The 7500-nt window shown below is 51.3% G+C and overlaps 1 protein-coding gene across 1 annotated transcript in view; it reads right to left on the bottom strand.

Moving 5' to 3' along the window:
• The window catches only part of rai1 (retinoic acid induced 1), a 35039-nt gene extending 31793 nt beyond the window's left edge, over positions 1–3246 (bottom strand). Inside the window, exon 1 of the mRNA XM_027033246.3 lies at positions 3116–3246. The gene's annotated coding sequence lies outside the window, so the exon portion shown is untranslated. The remainder of the gene's footprint in view (positions 1–3115) is intronic.
• Between the last annotated feature and the right edge of the window lie 4254 nt (positions 3247–7500).

Below are 7500 nucleotides of genomic sequence, written 5' to 3'. Positions count from 1 at the left end.
AGGAGCCAGCGCTGGTGTTCTGGGCCACTGAGCCGGTAAATACAGCAGGCTACAGAGAGGAAATGAAGGCTGGATCTATTTGGAGACGGCGCTCATGACCTTCCACGGAGCTGGATGACATCCAAGTGATTTCACTGCGCCATACGCAGTCACTGACGGCATGCACCGGCATGCTAAAAGCACGCTCGCACGCACACGCACGCTCGCACGCACACGCATGCACACGCACGCATACACCCACCCACACACGCACGCACGCACGCACACACACACACACACACACACACACACACACACACACACACACACACACACACACACACACCCACCACAAGCGCATCACTCAGAGTGGAACAAAACTTTCCTCCCTTTGGACACAGAAATCCCCAAAACAAATAAAAAAACCCAGACATAAATACAGAGAGTGAGGACCTATCATCTTGACTTAAATACAGCTTAAATAAATCAATTAATAATGCAATAGCTGCCGATCACTGACTACGAATAGCAACATGCCTTATAAACAGCACACCATAAAACGTCCACACAGGAAATGAGTACAGTGATAAAAAAACCCCTACAATTTGCCTCTTTATTGCCATGTTATATCTGTTCACACCCAAGACAGGCCTTTATTGATGCAATGATGGCCAAAGGTAGGAGCCGTCACCGGCGAGTCTGGGCCTGCCTGCCGGGGCATTACACGAGTAGTTGTGGGGGAGTCTGGGCCCTGAGCTGGTCTTTAAAAGTGTCCCACGCACACCCCTACCCATTGTGCACCCGGTCTAAAGATGTGGAGGTCGTTTTGCTCTGCCCTCTTCGGGTTATAGGGGATGGGCCGGGTTGCCACCTAAATCTCCTGGACACGGGCTCCTGGGTCAGTCGCGGTGCGTAGCGTCCGCGGCGCTGGCCGAGTTCGTGCTTCACTTCGTCTTCTCCCAGATCAGCGCTCCCTGTGCGACTCCAGCACGCGCTATGGCCTCTGCGTGCCCTTCCCTGAGCTGGAAACCCCTGGCTGCTAGCAGGAGTTTCAGATCTGTGAGTGTGTGTGTGTGTGTGTGTGTGTTTGTGTGTGTGTCGGCGGCCAGCCCCTCCTGTGCGTGGCGCGGCCGTACGTGTGCCAGCGCGTGTGGGGTAGCTGCTCTTGGGAGCGTCGGTGCGTATGATTGCTGAGCCGCAACCCCAGCAGGCTGCTTGGCGCTGCTCTCCTCTCTGCTCCCTCATCCATGTGACCGGCAGCGGGGCCACTGAGCCCAGCGGAGCACAGGGAGCATCTGGAGAGGAATCAGCCTCCGTCGCTCCCCACCCGCCCCCCTCCCCCGCCACGCTGCCCTGTCCTGACCTTATGGATCTGCTCGGAGCTGTGCGTCAGCATGCCCGCTCAGGACTCTCTCTATCTCTCTCTCTCCCTCCCTCCCTCCCTCTCTCCTTCTCTCCCTCTGCCCCCCCCACTTCCTCCCTCCCTCCCTCTCCTGTCATCTTTTACTATTGCTCGGCATCCATTCCTCATCCTTTGCCTTTCGCAGTAATCTCCCGTTTCCTTTTCCTCTTCCCTTCTAGAATGCCCTCCAAACTACCTCCCTCTCTCTCCCTCTCCCTCGCTCTCTCCCTCTCACTCTCTCTCTGGCCCTTGCTGACCCTCAGCTCTGTGGCAGTGAGCCTGGCTTTCCGGGTGTTGCATCAGCTCTCATCCCCACCGCCTCTGCGGACAGGCAAAACACAGACTGACACCACTGCTGCGTTTAAGTGGTCATAAAACCTCTGGGGTTTGCATGTGTGCCTGCTTGTGTGTGAGTGTGTGTGTGTGTGTGTGTGTGTGTGTGTGTGTGTGTGTGTGTGTGTGTGTGGTCTGCTTACACTTGCTTGCTTGATTCGTGTGGGAGGTTTTGCTTTTAATGCACAGTGGTGGTGTTTATTTATTTTATTGTTGACATATTGTGTGTACCTGCTGCTGGGATCTGACTGCCCTTCTTCTCTAATTCACTCACACATTGATTCTGTCTTCCCTCTGTACTTCTCTCTCTCTCTCGCACACACACACACACACACGCGCGCGCACGCACACACACACACACATACACGCGCACGCACACACACACACACGCGCGCGTGCGCGCGCACACGCACACGCACACGCACAAACGCACACACACATGTGCACACACGCAAATACACACACAAACATGCACACACACACGTGCATACACACACACACACACACACACACACACACACACACACACACACAGAGTTACCTCTCTCACTCTGAATGCATTCTTGCAGAGAGGGAGGATGTCCAGAGCATCAATTTCACTCAGCTGTGACACTGCAGTCTCAGTGCAGTGTTTAATAGGTTAGGGCTGTCTTACTGTTCACCCCCCCCACATATCAAGGGCACCGTCCATGTGCGTACTCGTACACACACACACACACACACACACACACACAAAAACATCCCCACACAAACACAGCCACAACATAAAAACAGCTCACAAACTGCAACAGTGCCGCCTATGAGTACTAGACCTCAGTAAGAAAACTGAACAACATGGCTTGTTTTGCGAGCCCAGCCGTGCTCCCACACACTCTGCGATCTCCCTCCGCTTTACTGTTACGCTGATCCGCAGCCCGCAGGTTATGCCTCATCCATGTAAACAGGAGTCCATATTGAGTGCGAGATGAAAGCGGAGCCGTTTGTCAGCCCTGGGAGCGGACGCTCGGAGCATCCCACGCTCCACTCCTCTTCCCCGTCCTGCCCCTTTCGGCTAACACGCCGCGGCGTTCTCCCGCAACAGGCAGCTGTCCCGCATGCCCCGACCCGGAGCCTTCACCTTAATTCTAGAGCGGCTGCTCCTCCAGCTGATATGAGAGCAGCCCGAGGCATGGGACACGCACTCCGCAAAGGAAGGAAACTGGTCCTGGATCGGCGGCCAGTCAGCAGCGGTGAACGCATGCCTCGGTATCCAACACAACACACCCCCTCCCCGGCAGGAGCGCGTGGCGCGGTGGCAGCGGTGCCCCCCACACCCCCCTGGTCCCACATTCCCTGCGTGCGCCGTGCCGTGGAGCGGCTGGCTGCTCGCCCTCTGCGTGAGCGGGAAAGGAGCATGCCTACCTGCTGTAGCACTCTGCCCAGATCCTGGTCCCGCAGCCTCCCGCAAGGCGAAAAATGGCAGCAGCTATTCCCTGTCAACGGCAGGCTCCTCTCCCTCTGTCTCTGTCTCTCTCTCTCTCTCTCTCCGTGGCTCTCTCTCCCTCTCCCTCCCTCGCTCTCTCTCTCTCTCTCTCTCTCTCTCTCCCTCTCTCTCTATCTTGCTTTCCTCCTTGCCGCCGCTGCCATGTTCACTGCGGGGCGGGGGGGGGGGTGTGGTGGGCGTGTGTCAGATGGGTTGGGGGTGCTGCTGTGGGGGGGGGGTTGGAGGGGGGGATTAGAGGAGAGCAGAGGGGGAAAGAGAGAGAGAAAGAGAGAGAGAGAAGGGGGGGCTCAGGGGGATAAGAAAGCAATTAGAAGGCAGCCCTCTTACTTCCAGACGGAATGTATAATGGAATTAGCTTAAGGGGGGCTGCCTCTGCTGGGGAGTCTCGCAGCCAGTCCGCAAGCCAGCGTCCGCACACGCCGGTGTGTGTGTGTGTGTTATACAACGCACACACACAGAGTGGAGAAAGTGAGCAAGAGAGAGAGAGAGTGAGTGTGTGTGCAGTTGTGATAGTGAAAGGGGGGTGTCAGTCAAGCTGGGGGCCACCCGCTCCTACATTGTCAACCAAGTCGGGAGGGGGGGATGCTTCAAAGACTGTCTCACAGGTTGAATTCTCTCATCAGTGAAGGTGTCAAAGCTGAAGCTATATGTTTTTGTGTATGTGTGAATACAATTGTGTATGTGAGTGTGTGCGTGCCTGGTGATAGCCCTGGTGGCACTCGTGGGTGGGGGCAGAGAGTTCAGTGATTTAGGGATTGAGAAAAATAGAAAGGGGGCAATTGGAGAGACTATGAGAATGTGAGTGTACTCACAAAGGTGTGTGTGTGTGTGTGTGTGTGTGTGTGTGTGAGAGACTGTCATGAATGAAAATAAGGAGGCAGTGCTTCAATCCTCGGCTACCCTGCCTACGTCAGCCGCGCGTCTCCGTGTTCACTGCTCCCAGTGAACTTGAGAGATGGACGTTCTTTCCGTTCCTCTGTTCATCTTCAGAATAAAGTAAAAGATGACGTGTAACGTTGCCTAACGGTAGTGCAAGCTGGACATTGGGCGCCTGTTAATATTTACGCTCCTCATCGAACCGTCCTATACAGACTGTCTCTGTAGTCATTATCTTTACAGGAACGCTCCACGATGTCTGGAGCCGTTTTACTCGTACGGTCACGGTTTCTCTGACATCAAGCCTCATTCCTCTAGGAGGATCTGGCCAGTTCAGCAGGTCATGGGCATCTGGGTTTTGGATTTCACGTATTACCTGATGCCCTTGACGCGAGAAGACGCAAAGCCTTCTGACCTTGGCAGAGAGCCTCTGCTCTGTTATCACTGCTGTTTAGTGAAGTATATAACACCTATATCTGACGCAGGCTGCCGTAGTCGTAGATATGACGGAGTAGCCTCGGGTTTAGGACGAAGGAAAACACTTTCTGCTCATGCGCGAAATAGCCTATACACGCCGATAACCGTCAGAGATGGCAGGGAGTGATGCTGATGGGGCTGCGTGGAGCCACGTCGGCTCAGGCTGGGTAGTAAACGCCTACGCACCGGCATGTGTAGAAAAGAAGAGGTTATATGTAGTTATGTTGTGCCGTTTAGGTTTTCGCAACCTACCCCTCTAACGGAGCCTTTTCTTCTGTGTCAGATCTCTAAAAAGAAACGCAAAAGAAAAAAGTTTAAAATTTGGAATTTTGTCACGTAATTTGTCAATTTACGCAGCGAAGCAAGAGAAAACCGCGTAAATGTGGGATTTTAGCACAGTCAGGTAGACGGTGAAGACGGCGCGGTTATGAATTAGAGAACTTTCCTAGTGCACTGCCGGCGCTCTTCAATGACACTCTCACTTCTTAGATGTTATTTTTATCACTGCAGCGGTGACAAGCCCTGAGAAAAGTGAGGCAAAAAAAAGGTAACAATAGTTCCATTCATAATTCCTCAGCTCTGAACAAAAAGTGCTCGCTATCATTTTTAACAATGCTGCCTATATGCTAGAGCACTTCCAAGAATGGTCTTCTGGGGGGAACCTGTTCTAATGGGCCGCATATAACAGGCAACCGTACACCGATCAACATTAAAACCACTGACAGGTGAAGTGAATAACATCGATTATCTCGTTACAGTGGCACCTGCCAATGTGTGGGACATATTAGCCAGCAAGTGAACAGTCGGTTCTTGAAGCTGATGTGTTGGAAGCAGGAAAAACGGGCAAGTGCAAGAAACTGATCGACTGTGACAAGGGCCAAATGGTGATGGCTAGACGACTTGAGTCAGTGCATCTCCAAAATGGCAGGTTTTGTGAGTGTTTCAGTATGTGGCGGTGAAACAAAAGTGATCCAAGGAAGGATATCCGGTGATACGGTGACAGGGTCGTGGGCACCCGAGGCTCAAGGCTAGCTTGTCTGGTCTGATCCCACAGAAGAGCCTTGGCCTTGTCTGATTAATCATATTTCCTTTAAAATCACATGGGGAAGAGATGGTAGCAGGATGAGCTGTGGGAAAGCGGCAAGCTGGCAGAGGCCATGTGATTCTCTGGGCAGTGTTCTGCTGGGAAACTTTGGGACTTGGCATTCATGCGGACATTATTTTGACATGCACCACCTACCAAACCCTTGCTGCAGACCAAGCACACTGCTTCACGGCAACGGTATTCCCTAATGGGTAGTGTGTCCTGCCACCTGCTGCCACACTGCAAAAACTGTTCCACGGTGGTTTCCTCAGATCTCAGTTTGATTGAGCATCTGTGGGATGTGCTGGAAAAACAAGTCAGATCCATGGAGGCCCCACATCGCAGCTTACAGGATTTAAAGAATCTACGGCTGCGGCTACGTCTTGGTGCCAGGAAAAAAAAACAACACACACCCATACTCTCTCACTTACTCAACAAGGGTCAAAGACAAATAGTTATTGAAAATCATTCTAGTCTAGCTGTGGTCTGCATGTAGGCCACATCATTCCATATGGGTCTGTGATAGTGAAACACATGTATGAGGGTGTTGAATATTGGTATTTTGGTATTGCTTCTACGTGAATCGATTCTACAAAGTCTAAAGCTAAATGAAATAACCTCTACACTCTTGGTGGCGAAAACGTCTAATCTCCAAACTAGATTATAGACTAAAGAAAAAAAACAAACATCATGGGCTTTCTTGTAACCCCCCCCCCCCCCCCCCCAAAACAAAACAAAACAAAACAAAAACAAAAAAACCCGACTGTTTATTTCAATACACGTGATTGGTGCACCATTCGAGAAGAGTCCAACCTTGCCCTCTGTTGGTTCAAGGAACCTCTCTAAAAAGTTGGTATGGTGTGTCAAAATAGTGAAAGAATGCTGCTTGGGACATCTGAGAAGCAATACTACGGTAAACGTTACCCACGTTTATAAAGAAGTAGACCGATGAATAGATTGTCCTATTAAAACTTTTGTACGATGTTTGTTTATGCCTGAAATTCATTAATGAGGTCACGGCGCAGCAATTAAAACGTCTACCGATGTTTTTTTCTCCTCTGCTTACTGTACGAGCCAAAGCTTTAGTGCACAATTACCTAGATAACGCAAAGTGCTTAACGAGCAGACCGACCTTGTGCAGGTCCTGCGCAAAGAAGGGTGCTCCTGGGTCACTCGCTTTGACGAGCGCCCGCGGCTCATGATCAGTGAAGAAGAAAGGTATCTGCCTGTACGCATGGGGGTGGGGGGTGGGGGTGGTGGGATGCTCGCTGTTGCCATAGAGACGAGCGGAGGACAGTGGTCATCGGGCAGAGACCATTGTTACCAAACAAGATGAAATGCTCATAAAGCACCGGAAAGGTTACATGCATTGGCATGCATGAAAATGAAACGGCGGAGATTGGAAACAACAAACATTTCCTCTTAGGGCTTGCGGTCCACCTTACAGACCAGGTACTGACACTGATGAGCGTTAGACCGAAAATGCATGAAGGCGAATATTAGCTATATTAGGTTTGACACGCTGCCTGCTACTTTTGTTTAAGCCGCGTGTCATTCAGAGGCGGTAAAGTCATGTTTATAGGTGTGCACTGCGAGTGGGCTTACCAGACTCGAATAACATAACAACTGCGCCATCAAGTGTTGGCCGTGTAGAGCAGCCAATCGAAGAATATTGTCTTGGGAGCCTATGCTTGGAAAGTTTGTCAGATATCTGCCTAAATACTTTCGAAATTGTAGTCATCCCACAGTAAGAGAGACTCTGGCTTTAGCGAGAGATCGAGAGCGATATAAATCCTATATCGTCATGAATATTCCTTATATGTGTCAACTCACGTAGCAATGCATTCAGAAGATGATAATGAATTT

The sequence above is a fragment of the Electrophorus electricus genome, chromosome 3, assembly GCF_041902795.1.
Source record: "Electrophorus electricus isolate QZ-2024a chromosome 3, ASM4190279v1, whole genome shotgun sequence".
Classification (NCBI taxonomy): Eukaryota; Metazoa; Chordata; class Actinopteri; order Gymnotiformes; family Gymnotidae; genus Electrophorus; species Electrophorus electricus.
The sequence above is the reverse complement of the archived record's forward strand: the minus strand, read 5'-3'. Positions and strand labels throughout refer to the sequence as shown.